The sequence below is a fragment of the Ambystoma mexicanum genome, chromosome 1p (assembly GCF_040938575.1).
Source record: "Ambystoma mexicanum isolate Mex_15411 chromosome 1p, UKY_AmexF1_1, whole genome shotgun sequence".
Lineage (NCBI taxonomy): Eukaryota > Metazoa > Chordata > Amphibia > Caudata > Ambystomatidae > Ambystoma > Ambystoma mexicanum.
In genome coordinates this window covers 1,150,573,313-1,150,598,262 of record NC_090921.1, presented here as the reverse complement: position 1 = coordinate 1,150,598,262, position 24,950 = coordinate 1,150,573,313, and positions in this window count along the sequence as shown.

The following is a 24,950-nucleotide window of genomic DNA, read 5'->3' as shown; positions in this document are numbered from 1 at the left end:
TAACTAATAATTGAACAGCCTGCAAAAGATCAGGCAAGGATTATACAGAAGGAAATTCTCAATTACCTGCTATGATAAAAAAATAAGTGGAAATAAGTGGCTTACTGGTGTCAGATCTAAAAATGCCATGTTCTGCTTCCCCTGCTTATTGTTTGGTGGTGAAGTGCCCTGGATAAAATCAGGAGTTACATTCTTGAAGCACTTATCTGATAAAAATTAAAAAAACATGATTTGTGTAAATCTCACTTGAACAACTCTTTAAGTCTTGCTATGTTTGGACGTGTTAATATTGTCACACAGTTGGAAGAAGGATATCATTTGGGCATACAATGGCACAATGAGGAAGGAGACAACGACTGGTACATTCTATCCAAATTAATTGACTGTGTTAGTTTTTGTGGGGCCTTTGAATTGGCATTACATTTCCATGATGAAAGTGAAGGTTCCTCGAATCCAGGAGGATTTCGAGAACTTGTGGATTTTGGCAGCAGTATAGACAGTGACATGCAAACAGATTTAAAAAATGCAACAGTGTATAAGGGCACCTCTAAATCAATCCAGAATGAGCTGCTGTACTGTATGTTGGTAGTAAGAAGGGCATTTATTATTTAAAGGGTTAAGATATACATAATATGTTGCTATTGAAGCAGATGACGCAAACAATGGCTCAACTATGATTCAGTCTGTATCAGTCTTTCGCTATATTGATGGCAAAAGCAAAGTAGCTGAGCAATTGTATTGTTTTAATCAGTTAAAATACTCTTCGACAGAAACAATCTCTAAAGCTCTGCTTAAATAACTTAATCTTGTTTGTCCAGAGCCCTGTAATAAACAGAAAAATATAGCTCAAAGCTATAATGGTGCCAATGCGATGGGTGGAGCATCTAGTGGAGTCCAAAAAAAGTTCAGGGATGTGTTTCCAAATGCAAACTTCATCTATTGCTATTCCCATAAACTTAATTTAACCATGGAGTAGGCTGTATCCCAGGTATTCGTGGTGAGAGTCTTCAGGGATCTGACAGGCTTTCCAGCAATGTTTTCACATTCCACGAAAAGGACAGAAGTTCATCAGGAAACAGTGACAAGAAGACTTCCAAGAGGGGCTCCAACTAACTTTAACATTCGTATAATCAGTATTTTGTATGAGCACAGAGAAGATATAATAAATTGCTCTGAAACTATTTCAACAAGTCAGTTCTAGCTCAGTGCTGTAGGTGAGGCCAGGGGTTTTATCCAAGCTCTTGGAGGCCGGAGGTTCCTCTACTTCCTCTTCTTATTTTTTGATACATTGGCACTTGTTGACATTTTGTGCAATCAACTACAACAGCGAGAAATTGATGCTGTATGCATACAGCAACAGCAGATTTAGGCCGAACCATCAGCAGGGTGTGCAAATCTACAGATCACTTAAATTCCAGATGACCAAAGGAATCCTTCTTTGTTAACCCAAAACTTCAATTGGAGACCCTAAATAAAGCAGCTAAGTAAGTTTGTGATACAATCCTTATGAATGCCAATGAACGTGTTGCGTTCACAGAACATTTAGTGAGTACCATGTTGTTGCAGGGTGACCTGGTTCAAGAACATCTTCAATCTTTCCCAGTGGAAGCTCTGAATAAAACTATACAAGCATACCAGTGCTAATAAAAGAAAAATTGCATACTGAACTATCTATTATGTATGTTAGGCCTGACTTCTGTCGTGTCAACACTACTCTTTCTTTATATGGGTTATTCATAGACAATAACATTGAGGACACCTCTTCAGAGACAATTCATTCAATTGGCAAGGTCTGTGATGTGAGGAAAGAAGGAGAGCGAGGAGTCAAAAGTGACACTAAGGTTTATTGCCTCACAAGCAGGTGAGGAGAGGCGATCCACGGAGGGGGACCAGAGAGCATGAGGTAAGGAGTGAGCATTAAGGCAGAGATCATTAGCAGCGCACAATGCCTGAATAGCAGTCTACCAGTCAGGAATGAGAGAGGAAGAAGAGGAGACAGAGGAGGGAAGCTTGAAGGCGATCTGAGAGTTGTCCGCATAAAACTGAAAGTGAGGAGAGAAGGCCGAGATCAAATGGACCAGAGGGGCAATGTAGATGTTAAAGAGCCACGGAGAGAGGATAGAGCCCTGAGGGATGCCGCAGGTGGAGAGTGTGATGGAGGGGAGAAAAGGGCCCACTTGAATCTGGGATGGTCGGTCAGAGAGGAAGGAGGTCAATCATTCCAGAACCAGGTCCATGATGCCAAGGTTATCACAGAGCCAATTTATATGGGTGGCATGATTGACCATGTCAAAGGCAGAGGAAAGGTCAAGAAGGATGAGAATGGAAGGAGAGTTGGAATCGAGATTTGAGAACAAGTGTTCACAAGTGTTCAGGAATTCAGTTTATGTGCCTCTGACTGCTCTGAAGCCAGACTGGTGGTCCTGGAGACAATCAACAGATTCAGTGTGGTGGATCAGCTGGGAGAAGACCAGCTTCTCCAAGAGTTTGCCCCGGAAGGGGATCATTGAGATAGGGCGATAGTTAGGGAGGGTAGCAGGGGTCGGTAGAAGGCCTTTTGAGAAGAGAATGCACAAGAGAGTGCATGAGGGGCACCGGGAAAGAGCCAGTGGAAGAGGGAGGAGTGATTGCAGAATTCAGCCAAGGTTGGAGCAAGGGAGGCAATGTCATTCTTGAAAGTTCTGTAGGAGCAGTGGAGGACCTGTTTGGAGGAGACTCTTCATAGAGAGGACTTGTCTAGAGAATTCTTCCCGCCCTATAGGTCAGAAAGAGGAGATAAGGTGGCAGGTAAGGTGGGGGGGAAAGGGGAGGTCTGAAAGCAGGCAAGGGAGAAGGGCATGGTGTAATGAAGCACACGGACAGGATGTCCTGTGTTTTGGTTATGAAGTGAGAGGTCAGTGCAGTGCCGAGGGTCAGGGATGGAAGAGGGGAAATGGAGGCTGCAGTAGGATTGGCAAGTTCCTTGCAGGTTTTTAACAGTTCAGCCCTGTTGTTAGTGGCCCCAGAGATGCAGGCTTGGATAGCAGCCCCCTTATTCAAGCACATGGAGAGTCTGTATTGCCTTTGGAGCAGGCAGCAGGACAGTCTGTCAGAAGATGCCTGCCACTTCTGCTCAGCAGCTCTACACTTGCGTTTCAGAGAGGCTTGGATGGAGTCACACCAGGTGTTGCGCTTCGAGGAAGGCTACATGCAGATCATCCTGACAGGGTCAAGGAGGTCAAGGGTGTTGGAGGTGGAGAGGTGAAAGTAAGCAAGGGCTGTGTCAATGTGAGAGTCTGTGGCCGGAGTGGGAGGGGAAATGAAATTGACGGCAAAGGCAGCAATTGACATTCCCTTCATCAGTCGAATGTCGGAAAAAGAGACTGGCAGTTCAGGAAGAGGCTTAGCCGTTGGGCCCAAGAGATCCAGATGAGAGGACAGGAGAGCATGGTCAGACCAGGAAAGAAGTGTAGTGAGAGTGTTGGAGATGGGGATGTCTGCTAAAATGAGAGCATCCAAGTTCTGTCCAGCTGAGTGCATCAGACTGGAGGGAAGAATGGTGAGGGAAAGTGAGCCACAGAGGCTCCGGAAGAGACCAGAGGCAGCATATGGAGCGTCAAGGTGAATATTTAACTCTCTGAGGAAGAGAACATTGGTGGTGGAGTCCAGTAGAGAAGAGGTGAGGTCATACCATTCCGAAAGGAAGAGTGAGACTGGACCAGGGGTCCTATAGATGGTGGCAAGAGTCAGCAAGAGGATTGGAGAGACACCAAGCCTGGAGATGAGGCATTTGAAGGAAGAGTAGGTATGAGTGGGTAGGATAGTAGCAGGGACCTAATCAGGAAAGATCGGGGCCACTCCGGCACCAGCCCTGTTAGGCCTAGGCTTGCAGAGAATTGTATAGCCCGCGAGAAGGAGTGAGTCAAAAACAGTTGAAGACTAAGGTCCAAGTATGGCCCTCCTTTACCCCACATGACTCTCAGCTCGAAGAATGAGACACAACAGATGCACCTCACTGTTAGGCACTGCACCGCCATTGTCGATGTATCGCAGATGTGAGAAACGTTACTCTCTCAGACAGCCATTCAGTCCATACCCGGTTGATGGTCTGGATAAGATGGAGATGCCACCAATGAAATGGGTCGACTGACCGTAAATCAAGAAATGAATGACGTCATTACTGACATCAGGATGTGGACACACTTAGACATGAAATACATAGCCATCCTTTCACAAAGTTACACAAACATGCATTAGTTTACTGCATACAGACATGAAACACATGCTTATGACTCATGCAAATAGATGACAGACACACATAAATATCCGTTTACATAGTCACATTCTTCACTAAAGATGAACCACAAGACGCCGAAGTATACTCATATCAAGCTTGCATATGCTTTACTGCCACTAACATGGAAAAGCCATAAGGACAAATATGGAAGCCACAGGCCCACTGAAATGAATGAGGACAGGGAGACAGGCTTTGAATGCATGGAAGGTCTTGCACGATCGCTGCAGCCAGAGGCAAACAGAAACAATGCACCCATCCAAAGATGAGTGGAGACTGAAGGTTTCTAATTACCAAGACGATAAGCCACCTGTAAGAAATTCAGACTAAAATCCTGAAAATGACAGGCAAGAGAGCTCCATTTCATGGTCTCAACGCACGTGACCAAGCAGAACAAGACAATGACCATTCAATCAAGCTGATGGAGAGAAGCTGTTCCCTCCAAATCAGAGGTGTAAAGATACAAGTGTTGTTCATGAACTGCCAACTGAATGCACTCCGCCAGGCTTAGGTGTTCAGAGATGACAACATTAGAGAACACCCCTCTCTGTTAATTTCTATTGTCTTCAGAAGCTACACTCAGCCTGGTAACCGTCCAGGCTCCCATGGCTGGGTGGACACATTCTGACACATTCTGACCCATCCAGAGATACCTTTCAAGTGATGATATAACATGTTGCACAAGACAATGGTCCATGTGCGTCCCTGCAACATTGTAGATTGAAACATGTAGAGGTGGTCCCATGAGGAGCCACCAAATATGACTACCCAGTAGGAGAACTAACCCTTATAGAAAATTGTATATAACTCGCCTAAACTGACCAATGTGAATGCCCAATAGTTTTCAGGGATGGAGCTTGGTTTTGTGAAATCACACCTGGATTAAACCAGGTGACACGTGCTCCGAAGATGAGAACCCTGGAGAATTAGTGTTTTTCTAGTGTGATCCCTGTCATTTGATAGATAATACACCCATGTCCCATGGCCGAGTCTTCTGTTCTTATGGCAGGGAGTTTTTGATGGGCCTGAGTGTCTCTCTACTGGTAATTGGGGTGACTGCTATAGAGCCCCTGGCGCTCCCGAACAAGTGGTAGCAGAGGGATGGTCGCTAAGACCTTTCGGCAGTAAGCTGCCTCCTCCCGCAGCATGCCTGAGGGGATGTACGGAGACCTGTGGAAACTGACACCTAAAACCATGTATGTCTTAAAACAGAAGAGGTTGACAGGAGCCACCCTTGGAGGAAATCCCTGCCTACTTCCCGTGAGATGCCTAGCAGATCAGACAGCAGAGTGGCAGGTTGTGGCAGAGTCAGCATTTGATATTGATATTGATATTTTATTTCTGTCATGCTTGTACACAAGGGACTTCAATGAACCACTGAGTGTAAGTATGGACTCAGCTGTATGACAACAGTGGGAGGATGAAAATGTCCTGCTTGATGTTTGCGTTGCGGTTTTTGTTCTGTGTAAGGATTACATGATCTTTAGACGGTCACTTTAGGCAGTCGCCTTGGGCGGCAACTTAGCTTGCAGATGAAAAAAGGTTGAAAAATAAATAAATAATGGTTCCCATGTGAGTTAGGCACTTAAGCTTGGTTCATGGAAGATCATAAATGGTTTACCTGTTTATAGGTGTTTGTGGGAGAAGCTAGCTTACATCACGGAAGGTGGTTTCCTGATTTATCTCTCTGAGATGTTTTCCTATATGGCGACACTATAGAAGTGGGACCATGTGACTTAATGGTTTACCCTTTTAGTGAGGCAGGAAGACGGCCGTGTATGTGTTACTTCATGTTTGTCACTGTGTTTGGGTAGTTAATAAACGGGCATATCTGTTGAAGTATCAGGCATCGAGAATTTTTCTTCTAAGGTATTGGTGACATAACTGGTGAGGTTGATTAATAGGACTTGAGGCACATTGGAAGTGGAGGATTTCAGTGGTTAGACTGTCAATTTAGCTTGAGAAGCGCACAAGTGGAGTTGCGATTTGAGACTTCAGGGCAAAGTGATGGTGGTGAGCCGGAGAGGCTAAGGAAAAGATTTAATTGCACTGTTATGATTTGGATACATGGTATTTGAGAGACGGTATTGGAATTTTTAATAGCAACATTTTAGGGTAAAATTGGATGTGTTGAAATCCCGATTTTAGGTCAAGTAAGTATTGACAATTGTTACATAAAATGACAAGGGATACGCCTCTTCAACACTTATGCAAATCCCTCCCGCCGTATTGAGACAAAATACACAAGTATAGTGCAAATGGACTCGCTGTACTGAAGGCAAGTTGGCAAAGCCATGCCCCAAAGACGGGAGCTTTTCCAAATGTGTGCAGCAACAGGTGACAACATATTTACATTCAGCCTATAAGGGAAGCAAACAACTGGCTATATTAGATTTATGGAAAATGTTTCAGGACGAGGAAGGGTACTCAACCAAGAATCACTGGATGATGAGTGAATGGTATATGGAAGGCTCTCGGCTCTCGGCTCCCCCTCCTCCTGCTCAAACCGCGGATGTAGATGCCACAACAGGAAGTAAGGGATTTTACCCTATAAAGGAGTTAAAAGCAGTGGCAGGATACAGCAATGCCACTTTCGCACCTCCAGCGTATAGTGGCGGAGATGCACTTAGTGGTGCAAGCGAGTAAAGAAAGGCAAGATCTCAGCAGTGAATGTAAGGAGCGCAGTGAGCTGCAAGCGAAGTTAAAGGAGAAGGACTTGGGGAAGACAGGGATTAGTGAGGGCCAACAAATTATATTTCCTAATGAATGGGTAGGGGGACAGATATTGCTCAAACTGGATTTGAAAACAGCAAGTGAGACAGGGCGCATGGGGAAGGAACTACTGAGTAGTAAAGACACAGATGAGGAAGCTAAAGAATGGGCGTAGATAATGGAGGAAGTACATAGAAGGGAAAGGGAAGAGAAGGACGAACCGGAAAGGTTCTGAAAAGAAAAGGATTGAGCAGAAGCATGAGAAAGAGAAGAAAAGGATAAAATAAAACATAGAGAGCTGGAGGAAATAGCAAGGAGGAAAGCAGAAGAAGAGCGGGAAAAGTGATTGTAAGTAAAGATGAGAAAAGGAGGTCAGAAGTAGAGCAGCTTGCTAAAGAATGCAGATGCAGGGAAGAAGAGGAGCAGTGATGCGAGTGGGACAGAGGCAAGAGCAGAGAGAGGTGCTCTTTGAAGGCGGTGGAGATTAAGATGGACTTGGCATGTTTACATGATGAGGATAGGGAACGGATACAAAGACGGTTAGGGTAACTCTAGAGGAGTGGGAGAAACAGCATGGCTGCCCTATGGGTAGATACGAGTGAAACTGGGTCCTCAGTGAGGGGGAGAATGTGGGACTACAGATCGAGCAAAGGGAAAGCAGCAGGAAGGCCCTATGTAACGGAGGCTTAGCTTTGAGGACAAGAGAGAAGGGAACAGTGACAGTAGTATCAGGACCATGGGGTCAGATGAGCATTGACAGGGGAGTGAGGGTGATGATGAAGAGAGAAGACTCTCTCACTGCTCCAAGGAAGCACATCCTAATAGAGACACAGGTTGGGGAGGTGAAGAAGACATGGACAGTGGAGTGGAGGACATCGAAGTCTGACTACAGTGTCCTTAGGGTGGATTGCACAGTGAGGACGATATAACTCCATATGTGCAGAGGTTTAGGGCCCTGCCAGGATGGAAATGGACAGAGATGACAAGGGCGTTCATTGCCTTGAAAGACATGGGGAGACAGGGTGGAGGGACAAGACTGACACAGTTCCCATTATTGGAGAAGGGTGGTGGGCGCCCTCAGTATATTCCGTGGCAGCAAATGGACACAGAAAATTTAAGATGCAAGCTACCTTCATTGACTGCTGGAGCTGGGAAGTAGATTCATGAGCTCAAAAGACTGAAAGCAGGGATGACATTAGTGGTGGGTGACATGAAGAGTTTACTTTCAGTCATTCTGGGGAGACAGCAGACGATGTATGATAAAGGCCAGTGTATCCCGGAGTGACTGCACAGAACATGACACATGATTGCGTGCTGTTTGATAACTGCAGGGTGGCCTTGTGGCAAGCTGTAAGGGTGCAATACCCAGGCACCTCGGCTATAAGCATGATTATGGCATGCAAAATGCTTGAGGATGAAGACTCACTTCAATTTATTCAAGAGATTCAAACGAGATGGTGTCTTGAGACAAAAGAGCCGTGGAACAAAACAGTGGCATTGTTTTACCGCATATTATGTCAAGGGTTGCCCAAGCAGGTGCAAAAGAAGCTTAAAAAGCTAGTGGGGATGGAGGCTAAGCCATGGTCAGAAATTCAGCTAACCATAGTGCACTATTGTAGACTAATGCAAGCGAATATCAGAAAGAAGCATGAGTAAAGAAAACAAGAAGAACAAGGTTAGTGCAGAAGAAATTATCCAAGCACACAATTATAGGGGAAATGCTAATGAGTGGGGAGGGAATGGTTACTCCACACACGCAGAAAAGACAGCTAATAGCAGGGGGAGGCTTTGTGGGCAATGGGATATGAATCAGTGGTCACATAGACGAGGAGGGGCACCTCGGGGCACTTCGGGGCACAGGGTTTGGGTATCAAATGCAACAGGGCGCAGAGGGTTTTCATGGGGGACAGCAAAGACTAATGGGGGGTCCCTTACAAAGTTGGGTGTGTGGGAAAATGGGCCACATAAATCGAGTGTGTAGAAACAGGGGTGGGAGGCACCAGAATGGGCCAGTGTGGCACCAATCTGTATATCAGACAGAGCAGCCTGACTATTATGACCAGGATCACACACAAGCGCAGAGATATGCTCTGTGTCAGATGCACACACATGCCATGCAAATGCAGCCAAATCAGTCCATGACACATGCATCACAGATGCAGGGACACATGCAGCCATCACAACCAGCACAACAGAAAGTCATAACCATGACATATGCAGACTCCATGATACCGACTGCTGTGTGAAAGATGGGGGGGATTGACTATTATAGGCGCAATCCATTCACAAGGACAGGACTGTCATTATACCTACAATTGGACAGCCCACAGACAGACCTGATGTGTCAATCCTACATGTCACACCCAATCCGGCTGAGTCACCTTCTATCTTCAATAGGGTCCTCCAGATGGATCTTGGCAACAAACAGATGGGGAGCAGCGTCATACAGTATGTTGATGACATTTTGATTTGTAGCAAGTCAGATGGACAATGTTGGAATGACTCGGTATACTGTTTGCACGTATTGGAAAAATAGGGTTACAAGGTGGACAAGGTAAAATTACAATATTGCCAGAAGGAAGTGCTTTATAGCGGGCAACTGACATCACAGGAAGGGTGAAAAGTGACTTCAGAAAGGGCGTAGGTGATCTGCAGAATGCTGATGCCATTAACAGTGAGAGAGATGCAGCAGTTCTTGGGCCTTCTGAAATGTTTGCAGAGCATCAGTGTTTCACTATAGTACATATACGAGAACCTTGTTAATTGGGCTCAGGAAGGCACAGGGAGGGCACGCAAGTTTCTATGGACACATGAAATTATTGAAGCATTCGAGGAGCTGAAAAAAGCAACAATCACAGTCAATGGGTCTCATTACGACCCTGGCGTTAAGGCTTTAACGGCGCCGTAAAAGGTGTCGGCGCCGTTAAACCCTTAACGCCTGATTACGAGTTCCCTTTGCAGGACCCGACCTTAACGCCTGCTTTTAGCAGGCGTTAAAGTAGGGTGCCACAAAGGGACCTTGGTGCTAAGTACAGTGCCACAATTTGAGGCACCGTACTTAGCGCCTTCCCCATTCCCATTGAGCCCTATGGGGCAAAAATGGGAATAGGGAATTACCGCCCCGCCAACCTTGGAATGGGGCGGTAATTCTGCCATGCACCATGGTGGACCCCGGCATGGACCATGGTGCTAATAGCACCATGGTTTAGCGCCGGGGTCGTAATGAGGCCCAATGTCGTTAGTTAGGGATCCCAGACTACCATGACAAATTCCAATGGAGTAGTGATGACTGTGGTACTCATGCAGAAGAAAACCCTGGGGCACAAGCCACCGGCCTATTATAGTGGACGTTTAGACCCAGTGATGAGAGGACATTACCCATGCGACCAAGCTCTGGCTGCTGCTGCATTCATGGTAGAAAAGTCAGAGGTTATTACAATGGGCATGTGGCACCACACTTTATGTGGTGCATGCTGTCTTTGCAATCCTTGCGAGACCCAAGAGTATGCTGACCACAGAGAGAGCTTCTGTATGCGAGGTAAATATCTTGAATTCAGCAATCAAAGTGGTGAGTTGCAGGACTGTAAACCCGGCAACATTTCTAGTTCTAGCTGAACCAGTGGAGGAGGGAGACTATGTACACGACTGTACTACATACATGGAACAGTATGATGACCTTCCCAAAGTGGGGGAAAAGCCACTTGAGAGAGGAGAAGTGCTTTATATTGAGGGTCTTTGATATCACCTGCAATCAAATAGGGTTTGTGAGTGCCTCAAAGACCTGCTCAAAGAAAAGATTGCCAAAATAAAAGTCCTAAAAAATTGATGGCTCCATTGTTTGCCCCTAGCCCTGTTCACACACCAGGGGCCTCATTACACGGTAGGCGGTGAGCCATGGCGCCATTAGCGCCATGGCTCATGCCGGTAAAATACCGGCACCGCCTTGGCGGAAAGGGGATTTACCGCCCCATTCCAAGGTTGGAGGGGCGGTAAATCCCCCTCCCACCATTGCCCTTCTCCATTCCCATTTCTGCCCCATAGGGCTCTATGGGAATGGGGAAGGCGCTAATTACGGCACTGCAATTTTGCGGTGCCGTAATTAGCTCCGAGGTCCGTTAGCGGGTTGGATTTTAACGCCTGCAAAAAGCAGGCGTTAAATCCCCCAACCCGCAAAGGGACCTCGTAGTAAGGCGGTAGGGATTTACCGGTACCGGTATTTCACCGGTACCGGTAAATCCCTACCGCCATCCGTGTAATGAGGCCCCATGAGTCCAGATCCGATCACCACTTGACACCCAATGAAGTGGCAACTGGACTGTGCATGCAACTCCCCCTGGCTCCTCCCACTGTGTCATTGACAGATGTCCATGCAACCTCTGACATATTTGGAAATGTAAGGTACAAATATGTTGCTTCTTTGATGGCTAGTGCCTCTTATTTCTCGCCAACTGCAGGCATGGTGGTAGAGGTCGAAGAACAGTGAGGAAGGCAACATTCCAGAAGTGGATGAAGGACTCCTAAAGCCACTACTACTTTACCCTGGTGGCACGGTTCTGTTGAAAAACTTCATCCGGCCTTAGTATAATCTCAGGTTTAAAAGACTGTTTGTCATAGAGAAGGCCATAGATCATGCCGTTAAACTCTGCGATAAGAAGGTTTGGAACTACATTGGAGATGTTGAGATGTCCTCCCGCCCCCAACAAAGATGATTTGATCCAAGAACAAGAACATGACAAATAAGAAGAACCACAACTGCGACTAAACCGGTTCAGGACCAAAGAGATAAGGAAAGACAATAGGCACACCTTGATTAGGCACATTATGTTTTCCTTACAATAGGTATTCATCGAGAAAGTACAGACTGTCCGGAATGTATGATCCCGAATCGGCATATGTCCTTTCAAGAGCATTTCATTAGATTTGTCATAATGTCAGGAGCAGAGCGGATGATTCCTTTACGATTGTTTTTCCATGCTTTTCTGCTTTATGCAGCTCAGACCTACCCTGCGTTGACCTGCGGTACCCATCCATCATTGACTTACTCAGTGATTAGAGAATATGTATAGTGTGAGAGCAATTGTTCTATGCAGCACTTGCCCAATACTATAGACGTAGGGATTAACCTAAGACAATAACCTCAAAACTATGCATTTTTGAGGCTTTACAGGTGAGTTTTACAGACCCTTACAGCAACGCAAGAAAATGCTCAGTAATAACAAAATGGGAAATGTAATTCGAAATACTGTGATCATGTTTTGTTCCTTCTGCTGTCTCTACCTCTTTACCCTCCTTGCCTTCCGAAGACAGTTATTTTCACATGCACATGCACCCGTACTAATGTAACCCCTCTCCATGCCATCACGGAAGCCATATCTGGGCAGGCGATAAGCACTGCTAACGAAGTAAAGAGACTTAGGCACAGTGCAGACATAGACTTCAGCCAGGTTAATTCCTACCTAACTGATTTGGCCCATATTTCAAACGACATGTGGTATAAACACATGGCAAAAGTGGGGAAACATATCACCAGAGAGAGCCTTTATGTCTGTTCTCTCAGACCCTATGCCATGAGTGCATCCAGGACATTAGTAGCAACTGAAAATCCAAAGACGAGAGCACAGTGCCTCATGCATTTATCACTCGGCACCAAAAGAGGATTATTCCAAGGGGGACGAGCCACACTAAGATGGATGTCCAGAAAGACGCTGCCATATGAAGGTAGTTACATCAAGACTCAAGAAATGATGCACGATTACTGAAGCGCAGACAAAACCATAACATATGTTGCCGAAGTTCAGCAAAAGGAAGAAACAAAGGTAGTGACACAAAAAGAGTTACAGTGCCCCAAGACAGGACCAAGGGAGATAAGGGAAATGCCAGTATGTTGGGAGCATCCACAGATGATAGTGTATGGACAAGTGAACATAGCAGATGGGTGGAAGGAAGGAGTGGTTGGGAGCAAGGCACATGCACTTCTAACAGTTCCAGTGGAAGTAGTGCAAAGAGAAAACGACAATTGCCTCAAGGAATGGGAACCCAAGTGTGAAACTGCTCAAATGGGTGGAAAACGAAGCAGGGCCCATGCCATAAAACCACTTAAAGGGGCTTCTTTATGTGTCTACAATGATGGCCCAGTAAAGATTAGAGAGAATAAGGGGTGTAAACTGATCTCTGAAGTACCAGGCGAATATAAGCATCACTCTGAGTCCCTGACTCAGGTAATTAACAAAGGCAATTGTTGAAATTGCTGTCTTTTTTAATTGGCCTGACTGTCAGCCTTGCAGGCTAATTATTAACAAAGTCACTGCTGATTTGGAAAATGCCTGTTAATTAACCAGAGTCTGAGGAAATTAACAAGCATTTGCTGAATTGACAGTGCCTTAGTTTAATCATTAAACAGAGGTTTGGTTTGGTTTTCCTTTCCAAAGTTCCTGCACGTGAGCAGGGCCCCAGTGACATCGCGTCCTCCCCTGCAGCCTCTGAGAATTGGCCCCCTCATTAGAAGGGGGTCAATTCTCAGAGTCTGGAACTGAGACCTGACCCCTACCTCAGCTCCGTACCGCCTGTCCTATATATCGCACAGAATGGGGTGTTGTCTGCAACGTCTGACTATGCCCTAGCCTGTATGAAGGACAGGACAGAGGGCTGAGTCTTAAGAAAGGACACCTTGGGGGTGTTTCTTTCTTAACGTCCCTAGACATCCTTTTCAACTGGGTTTAAATGGCTTTTGTTTAGTGCTGGGGTGTGCATGTGCAGCAGGGATGGATCTTTAGAGCGCTCCCCACTGCACATTCAGTGCAGCCCCACCATGTCAAAGAGTAACAGAATTTGCTTTTACTCATGGTGGGAGAGCAGCACTGTTAGTGGGTGGCCCCTCCCCCCCAATGTGCCAGCTGCCCCTGCACACTGACCTAGCAAGGAGTCCATAGGCATAGACTCACTGTCATAGCAGAGGTGACGGCAGCCTCTGCAAAGGGGCCTCCTTATGATGTTGGCCAGTCACACTGCTGAAGGCTGTGGGGGTCCTGCTCCTGCAGCAGCACCAAATTACCATCACACAGTGTTCTTGTATTTTTCACATGCATTTGCCCTATGTCTAAGGGACTTTGGACATGCTTCCTTGAAAAAGAGGAAGCAAGCCCAATTCCCTTTAAGCAAATGAGCAAAACACTTGTAAACCCATAATAATGGAACATGGGTCACCATGATCCAGATATCCACACCCATTCACAGATGCAGCCATGTGTGAACTTGAAAGTAAGTGAAACTAATGATAAGTAATACAAATATGTATGCTATAGATTCTGGCCACAGCATCATGAATATGATTGACAGTGTCGGTTAGTATGTTAGGTTCTTGCTTCAGCTTAATGAAAGTGATTTTAAGTGACCATGTTGGCATAGGAGTTGCCACAGCTTCATGAAAGTGACCTACACTGACCATACCAACATAGATTGTGGACACATCTTCATGAAAGTGATTTACATTAAGTGTACAGGTAAAGATTGTGGGTGCAACTTCATGAAAGTGATTTACACTCGTATAGATTGGCGCTGCAGATTCTGTAAGTGATCTTCAGTAACTATACTGGTGGACATTGCTGATGCAGCTGCATGAAAGTGATATATTGAACTGAAATTGTTGGCATATGTTGTTGACACAGGCATTATGAAAATATTGTAAAATGCTCATGTGTACTGGTGGTGACATGACATCTACTGGATTTTTCATATGTTACCCTAGAGAACAAATAGTAAGGGTGTTTACATATTTTTTCTGAAAAAGTATAATATAAAATGCACTATTTCAACACATTATATAAAACATGTTTTCTTGGTAGAATCCATGCAACCCCTTTCATTACTATTGATTGCTCTATTTAGGAGATACTAATGACTCTCCAATAAAAAAATGTATCTGCTGCCCCTGAAATTGAATCATTCACTCTGCTAATACCCACTCAGAAGCGCCCGCACACCCTGGTTTCAAAACCCCCATCGTGACTGGTATTCACATAAAAAAACATTTTTGTCTGTGCACATTGGTTGTTGGTTGCCAAATGACGCCCCCTTGTCTCTATGCGAGGAGAAAGATGTAGGGTTTGCCTAAAAAATGCACTTATATCTGTCACTCAGTGTGGCATATGCCTATGGCAACATGATCAGCGTGTGCATTGTAATGCCAAGTGACCGAGGTGTATGTTGCAGCCTGCACATCTTCGAGGAGCTTGCAGGGGTCTTGAGGGACTGTAGAGGGTCCTGCACATTTTTCTTTGCGCAGCTGCATAGAATATTGGCCTCACTACGACTTTGGTGGTGAAGTAGAGGCAATAACTACAGGTGCTACCTCCACTTTACAATTAAAAACGTATGGAATTATTGTGGGCAAAATCACAGCCCGTGATAATTCCTCAAAAGCGGTTATTAAGTCATATGAACTCTAAAAATGTGGATTAGCTCTACTATTACCCCACTCTTAATCTGCCGGTAAATTTGCCAGACGGAATGATGATATGGTAAACGAGGATGGTGGTATCTCCGTCACAAATCTTCCCAAACTCTTAATGAGTCCCTATGTTACATAACTGCTCTTAATAGGTTTTTACTCATTAATCAGAATACACAAGTAATTTATTTCTTTTAGAAATGCTTTTGCATGTAAGATATTTAAGCCGCCCAATGCATTTAAGTTCATAGGTGCAGTGATTTCCTACATTGTTGCTGACATTGCAATTATCTCAAATACAGTGCTCTGACAACCACCACTGCCTCAGACCCACTCATTGCCTGAGACCTTGCATTGGTCTTAGTCGCATACCTACTTTGAAGTCCATACCTGCTCTGAGGCCCATTCCTGCTGCTAGGCCAATTATTGCTGCAAAGATCATGCTTCCTTTTGGGCAATCAATGCCTCGAGGTCCATCCGCGTGTCAAGGCCCATCCTCATCACAAGCTAATTTCCTTCGGCAAAAAGTATATTTACCCTAAGGTGCAAACCAGCTTGAGGCCTATCGCTCATCCAGGACCCATTCCTACTTCATGATCCGCTCCCCCTTAGGAGCCATCACTGCTGAAATGCCAGATATTTCTCAGTGGTACTGCCCCCAGTGATGAGATCTACCAAGCCCCAATATCCAATCTCTTCTATGGGGGCCATAAATAAAACAAAACCCATACCCACAACAAATGCCATCCATTCTGCTGCATGCACAATCTGAAGGAAATTCTGCTCCGTGACCCAACCATACCTGAAGCCTATCCACACAATGATGCCTGTGACAGTTGCAAACCTATACCCACTATGAAACTCAGCCTTACCACGATGCCCACAGTCAAATCTCATTTAAAATGTTCTATTGACATGTATCCCTCTACATTGACATTTTGGATAATAAATATATTTAAAAAATAAAGGTCAAGAGGCTCTCCTACAAGCTTAGATATCTCTTCCATATCCATGGTGTGCTTGGGTGATTTTTTTTGTACATTTTTTTCTGTTGTCCTGTGAGAGTGATGTGGTTGTGTCTGGGATTTATTTGAATTGTAAGTCCTATAATAATATATATATTTTGTTAACGGCTTATTAGCCGCGCCCAGGATTCGAACCAGTGTTGTGACGGATTGTCTTGCTTCCAAGAGAAACGTGGTGCCCCTAAACTATCCTCCTGGCCTTAAACGTCTCAAGGGGAAAACAAATGTGTATACATAAAAAGGCATGCTGAATGTGTTCGTCCAGAGAATCAGAGAAAAATTGATTATTTAGAGAAAGAGAAGAAAAATGCTTGTAATCTGAATACCCATTATAACAAAGCCCTACACATCACAGCATGTTCAGATTCTGATGTGCAAACTGGTGAAATGGTGTTATCGGTGCCCCATGAGAACCCCTTCCCAGGGAATCCATTTAGGGGTCGCCAGAGGTCACAACTGTGACCTCCGAGATCTCTCTTGCGACCTCTGTAGTCTCCCTTGCGACATCTAAAAAATAAGATATTTATTTTTGTATTTTTTTTTTTTTGTAACTCCTGAGCTGTTGTCAGCAATACCAAATAATGTGTCTTTCTGGAATTCTATACAATAACTGCAAGACTCATTAAAGGTTTATTTCAGGCACACTTCAGGGGGTGAGTCACTGATTTAGTCTGTTCTTAAACGCCTCAACTCAGCCTTTCATCCTTCTGAGGTTGATAAATGAGTACCAAAACAGGTTGGGTGATGTTAGTTTTATATTTGTTCTATACAAAGCGCTTAAGCGTAAGTGATATATAATAACACATCATTATCATTTGGCCCTGGACGTCTGCTTGCATTCACAGTAATTTGGTAATATGGGCCTATACACACTGATCTTAACGATACATACGGTGATCCATTCGTGTATGAAATGTACATCACATTATAGTGACACCGTAACCATATTTTTCGTAGAGTACAATGCTACGTGATGCCACTTCCTGTTTTGTCAAGGGGTGAAAGGTCTTGTTCCATCATTTCCCGCGATATAACTTCGGGGTGGCTTCAAATGACATCACTTCCTCTAATGTCATCAGGGATCAAGGGTCGTGTGATGTCACTTCCGCTACCCCTGGCATTTTGGTGAAATGACGTCCCTGCCCCTTCCCACCGTCTGGCTGCAAAACGTGCCTCCGACACTGCAGAACCTGAAGAATATTTACCAGCAATACAGCCTATTATCATTGAAGATTCACCAACATCTGGGAGTGCTCCAATGTGGCTAAATTGATTGAGTTTGAAAAGGGGGAATTGATAATTATATTACTTTGTGAATGAGGGTAAAGACTTTAATTTTCTATCGCGCCTCCAGACGTCACTACCTATTGCCCCCTACTGCCACCAAATGATCAATCATGTAGGAACACTGTGATTTGCGAAGAGAACTTTACACAAATTCAAATGATTATGTTATACATACTGGCATACCAATTCAAGGTGGCCAGCCATCAAAAAAGCGAATAGTTACATATTGAAAATAACCCGCTCATCAAAGCAAGCCCAAGCTTGGCTAAAACTTCACTTACTTGCTAAAAGAGGGAGCTCCCTCCCCCCATCCTACCTACCTGACCCTACCACTAACTGACTTCAGTGATGATTGGTAGTGTAATTTTGTATATTTAATTGGTACTCCTCTTCAGTTTGAAGCACTCCCCAGTTAGGTTAATGTTTCCTTTGTCAGTTACCTGTTTCCTTTTGTTTCTGTTTGTTTTGTTTTGCCCCTGCTATATGTCTTAATATGTTTAAACTCTCAGAAACTGGTTCACTACTTGTTCCCATCTTCATGCTTTTGCACAGGAACCCTTTGTGGGAATGCTTGCACCATCTGTAAATGTGTTAGTGTAAGTAATTTCTGTTCGAAATTGGCCTCCCTGCTCTTCAAATAAATACATACACAAATAAGGGTTGGGTAGCTAGGGGTCCATTTACCACGGCACGGGAAGGTGAGGTGGCAAAGTAACTGGGGATATTCCAGAGGCCTCCTGAAAAGCAGCAGACTCCGGCTGGCTGTTTTGCTAGCCTCCATCAAACAATGGCTCCAGTTCCTGGAACCTGCTCCACTGCGTTTTGCTTTCATTGAGTTGTAGTGATTAATTTGGACAGCTTCCGTTTTTTGGCAAGGAGCTGGGCAAACAGGGATGTGTGGAAGAAGATAACACTTTATGGCAAGGAGATACCATCTCGCTACAGCAAGCTGTTGGGCAGGTTTGTTGTTGACTCTTCTGAGAACATAAGCCTGCAGATAAAAGATCCCCCACAGCCTCCCAGCCAGCTTTAGTTTGCATCCTTTGAAGTCCCATTAGGCGGAGAAGAAGTTGCAATATTATTGCCGGACATAAGGCAGTATTCATCCAGCAGCACAGAGCAAATACTAATAACATGTGGTAAGATAAATCAATGAGTTGACTTCTCTCTCTAGAGTGTTGTCTATGCAACCTGCAGTCACAGATGCAACTACCTGAACATCCGCAAGTTTGACCAAGTCAAACGTTATTCAGTGAGATTTGGCAAAGAGTTCTCAGAGACAGGGTTGAGGCTAGTGTCTAATCAAGAGGGGTACTGCTTTAGAATAATGTAAGCTTATAATGTGAGTAATTTAACCATACAGCTCTTTTTAATTAGAATTACTTTAAAATGAGGGTACTATCACAGAGACTGCTCTTGGAGTGACCATACATTATTTTCTTAAGGGGTCACAGAAAAGTGTGTGGCTGCATAGTTGAGACAAAAGCATGCAGAGAGAAACCTACTGAGTGTTAGTACTTGGCAAGGGACAATCAGATTGTTACAAACAATCCGATTGGCCCTCGCTGTGTCGTAACCCGAACGACAAAGACTCACCTGCTGCGCTCTGATCAGAGTGCCATGTCCCCCAGAGATCCTTACCTTTCTTCTGCGGCCACCATGGAAAGGGAGAAGAGACAATGTGTAGTCCCTTCGCCCTGTTCCATGGCAGCCATTTTCTTTTTTTTCTTTTTTTTTTGCCCGAGTCGAGAAACAGTTAACACACTGTTTCTTAACTTGAGTAAAAATACAATTAGTACCCTGGTACAATGGGCTAGGGTGCTAATAGCAATAGAACCCTCAGAGGAGGCGGGGGGCGTTACCGGTTGGGTTATGCCACCAGGGCTACTTTAAAGCCCTCGTTTGGCTTGGGCTTCAAGCTATCACCCTGGGGGCATTACCCAAATGACAATGCCCACCCTTCTCGGGTTCCATTGTTAATGCTAATGTTAAAGGTATTTGTACTGCGCACCGTCCCCAACAGAATTGGTCCCCAGGCTCTCAGGTGGATCTGCAAACAAGAAGGTGGGGTGGGGGGTGTTTAGTCGGGTGGAGAGAGAGTAGGAAAGTGAGAGAGTGGTGTCCTGTTGGCAGCTTCAGTTCAGTTTTCACTGTGTGCCGAGCTTGGGTGAGAGAATTGGATCCATGTGAGACCTTGTGTGCTGTTGGTGTGACTTATGTGTTGATTGTTTGTTGTTGTGATGCAGTGATATGCATGCAGTTTGCTGTGCATGAGGGTGGTTGTGTAGATTTTTGGTATGCAGAATTTGAGCTATCGGGTTAGTGGGTTATTTACAATCTACGGTTCCCTTCCTGTCCATTCCCTGTTGGTGATCCATTACTGCCATTACTGCCTATGTTTACTTTGCAGGCCAAGATATTTTTGACATATCCCTTTTCCCCTTCCATCCTGATCTCTCCCTGCTCGTTCTGTGGTATCATTCTAGCGTTCTATCTATCCGTTGTTAGAATATGCCGTATATTTGTCTACCCTTACTTCAGTAGATGGGCGGTAGCGCACAGAGACGGGGGGGATCGACATCCTCAATCAGCATTGTAAATGCCCCCTAAGCATTATTTAAGTCAGTTGGGTTGGGGTGTTCTTTCTATGGGACGGCTGTCTCGGGAGGAAAGGGAGTATTAGGCTTTGATCATCTGGCTGGTCAGTAATGGGGAGCTATGGGTTGCAGGTTAGCAAGGGTAGTGACTATGGTTATAGTTGCTAACTATTAGTGGCTGCTGGCTGATCTTGGGTGTGGGGTGGCCTCAGAATCAGTTATGGCTGGTATTGGTCGGATACCTAGAGGTTTGAGATGACAAGATAGTCGGGATCCTATGTTTCACCAGTGGTCTACAAAGCGATAGTACTCTTAGATTTGGGATAACAGAGGGTGAGGAGGGATCTAGGATTAGGTGAGTGCCAAGTAATAATTAAACATCTTGAATCCTGACTCCTAGATGAAAGGATACTGGCCTAGCATTCACAGAGTGGCACACAGTGGTTAAAAATCTAGAATCGAGACACCTGGATTGGGGGAAGGATTGGGAGAATGGTCTAGGTTCCAGCGAATGACAAGCAGCAACTGCAACACTAAGATTTAAGTCACCTAGAAAATCAGAGAAAGGCCCAGGTTTCACAGAGTGACAGGCAGCAACCACAACACTAAGATTTGAGGCACCTAGAAAATGGGGGAAAGGCCTACAACCCACAGAATGACTGGCATTAGTTGAAACACCTGTGCCTAGGCTTCACAGTGTGACAGGCAGCAGATGAAACACCTAGAGTCGAGACACAGGGAAATGGGAGAAAGGCCTAGGTTTCACAATGCAGTTTGTGTAAAGAGAAAACACACCTAGGTTTGAGGGTACTGTATAGTGGGAGAGAGGCCTAGACTTCACAATGCAGTTTGGGGTGTTGCAAAACAAAAGCACACAATAGAAATCAAGGCCTAGAAGGGCCTACACTCACCTGCACGTCAGGAAAAAAGTGGTGTGCAGGGAGGAAGAGCCGGGGCACAAGGCCAGGAAGCTGGTCCAAATGGTCAATCAAGGCAGGGGGGTGGGATGGGAGGCGGGAGGAGGGAGGGGAACAGGGGAGTGAGTCTGGGAGAGGGTGAGGGCATCCAGGGCGTCAACGGATTCTGGGGGGGTCTCAAAACAAAACAAAAGAACATGATGGAAATTAATTACACTCACCTGCACGCCAGGAAAAAATTGCTTTAATAACACGTCTTGTGAGGAAAGAGTACATTGGTGACTAGCTAGAGAGACACTTAATTTCTTCTTGATAGGGCAGAAAACCACATTGTCTATATCTCGATTTACAAACCTTTTTTCCCTGAACAAAAAAAGAATATCAATGACTAGCTAGCAGAGACAAAAGGACGCTCTGTGAAAACAGCTGAGTAATTGCACAGAAGATATTTTACGAGGGCATCAAAAATCAGTAGGTGACTGGGAGTGACACACATGTTTTGTTACTGATAAAGCAAACAAATTCACAGTCTGATTTTACAGTGATGGGCATCATTTTTTACTTATTGATGTGGGAAGAGAGGATGGGATCCCTATGGAACCAACAGGGAAGTAAGTGGGCACCACTAGTTTAGACATTTTTATATATCCAGGTAGATGTAGAGGTAAAAAATGTATAATGGTAGAAATTTGAATGGAGCTGGCTGTGACAAGTCTAGAGACACCCGGACTTCAAAATACACCAACAGCTAAAGACCAAGTAAGAATACAAGGTCACACAACCGCTCTCAAAAAGGGCCCAGATCCGGGCATTCAATCAAGACATTCAAAAATATGGTTCTTATCAGGGTATCACAGGAGTACTTCAAGGTTGGTAAATAATAAAGATGAGGTTGTCAGTTGATTTTCATATAGTATTTTATCGGAAGAATAAAGCTGTCACTAATATTTCCTTAGTGAGGGAGCATTTGCCGCAACCCATATATATTTCAGACTAAAGCCAATGCATTGTGGAACATTTTTCCTTCACCAGGGCAAGTCTTGGAAGATTTGTATGGGAGCTGACAAGCATTAAAGCTGCCCACAGTAGGGTGCAGCGGTGCGGCATGCAGCAGGCAGCCGTAATGTTAACACGTACGTGTTTCAGAGTGAAATCTTAACGCATCTGGAGCACAGAAAACTATGGCACCAGCCTGCTTTTTTATGACAAAAATAAAAAAAATAAATCACAGAAAACATGTAATGACAACTGCCATGTTTGTTCATGGCGCCAGTAATTGCTGCTCTCCAGACTGCGTGCATGCATGTATGTTAGTTTCCCCAGTGCCTTTTACACCTGGAGTATAAAATGGCAGTGGAAACCAGGAACCACTCAGATTTTGCATTGTTTCCCCTCAAACAGAAATCTAAGAAATGTCAGCAAGCCCTGCATACACGGACACGTATTCATTCTGGGTCTGCCACAGCGTTACATGTATATGTTATTGTGAGGGAAGAGAAAGTCAGTGAACGGCTGAGAGTGGAAAACATGATTACTTTTGGCTATTAGGTGCACCACCTATAAGCCAACACTATTGCATTAGAGTACAGCTAGGGATAAATGTCATTTGAGGAGGGGCACAAAGCTTGTAGGTTTTGTTCGGTTATTTATCCTCCACCCACTGTGTGCTCGTGGCCATGCTAATCCCTATGGCTAGTTCCACCCTCATCCTGCCTCTCCCCGTCCAAAATACATCCTCCTGGGATCTCGTTGAGCTATATGTACCAAACCTTACCATCATACTTAATGCTCTAAGTGCCTGCCAGTGTATTTTCAACGCAGTTTTCTTCGAGTTAATAATTAATTGGAGCTGTAACGTGCTTCTGGAGTAAATAAAATGTATTAGCCAGGTCTACCTTCAACCACTCGATTTATAAGCACTATGCGTGTGCTTCATTGAAGTCCTGTTGAATGAAAGTATTGGCAAAGCCAACAGTTTTAGTTTGTGTGTAGGCATTAGGCATTTGCCAGGCACTGCTCTTATATGCCTAGGTACTCCCACTATTTTGCAGCCGGCACCATAGAAGGCCAGTCTAGTATGGAGTCCTGCAAGGCTCATGCCTGTATACACCCCTCTTCCACCTATATGTTGAATCCCTTCAACAGACCCGTAGCAAACACAACGGCCACTTCCACCAATATGCAGACGACACACAAATATACTAGCAAATCTCATCTCCTTCACAACTCAGCATCCTCAAAGCTGTGTTTCCAGCATCACCAACTGGATGGCCACCTACGTCATCAAACTCAAGCCTTTCAAAACCAAAATACCTCCTCATCTGCCCCCAAGCACAAACCGACCTTGCCTCGTGGCTCCAAGAACTCAACACAAACAACCCAGATATATTCCTCTCCACACCTGTCTAATCCCCTGGAATCACCATCTACCCTCCACCTTCCCTTCATGACCCACACAGTGGCTTTCACCAAAACATGCAACCTACAACTACACCTCCTATGCAAGATCAGACTCATCATGTCCCCTGACAACGTTGCACTGCAGTCCAAGCTCTGGTTCTCTCAAAGCTGGGCTACGGCAATGTTCTCCTAACTGGAATTCCCAACAGCACACCTGCAAGTCATAGAAAACAAAGCAACCAGAATCATTCTTCCCTTACCCAAACATTCACACATCACCTCCACAGTCACCCAGCTCCTCTGGCTCCTCGTACCCTAGAGAATTGAATTTAAAGGACTCTGCATTGCTTTCAAAACCATCCAGCACACAACCTCATCTTATTTTCACAACAGACTCAAACCCATCACCCACACAAACACCAGACAAACCAGCCACCACCTTCTAAACATGCCACTCTGCAAAGTAACATGCATGCAAAAACAAGCATTTACCCACTGAGCAAGCAGAGTATGGACCACCCTACCGCTTCACATCTGCATTGCAGCGTCCATCACTACACTCTCAGATAGAGCCTTAAAACAAACCTCTGTCCCTACACATAATAATGCCCTCTTCCACTACTACCACACGTCTAGCATAATCTTGCCATCATATCCTGAAAACGTTTTGTAAAATGTTTTTTCAACTCCCACCTTTTCAAACTTTAAGATGCTCCGAGACCCTCTGAGTAGGGCCAGCACTAAACACAAACTCAAATAAAATAATATAAATACGAATATTGCCTTGGTATTGTCCCATTTACATTGATGCATCTATGCATCAGGGTCTCAGGAGGATAGCTCAGGTAGCAACACAGGTTCGATCCACAGGTCCGCGCTTAGAAACCTCTGGTTATTAAGCGCGTTATAAATAAACAATTACAATTACGCCTTAATGCCTTTGCCTCCGTACATTTCCATTTGTGTTTTTACATTGCTATCGCTAGTTTCTCAAGGAGGAAGTAAACGGATGCAAAACTGTTATGGGAAATATAAAGGGATGTGGAACGGTGAGCCTGCCCAATTTAACAAAATATAAAACCTGCAGAAGAAAATGCACTGCTGCAAATGCTTAAAGCTGCATTTGCATGTGTGTGCAGCTATGGAACCAGAGAAGCAAGATCGTATAAGCCATGGAGAAAAACAGACTCATGTAGCTCTGATCCAGGAATTCCACCTGCCAACGATCACTTTTCAAAGTAAAGGGAGTATTATTACGCTTTGAAATTCACATTGCAATATAACTAAAACCGA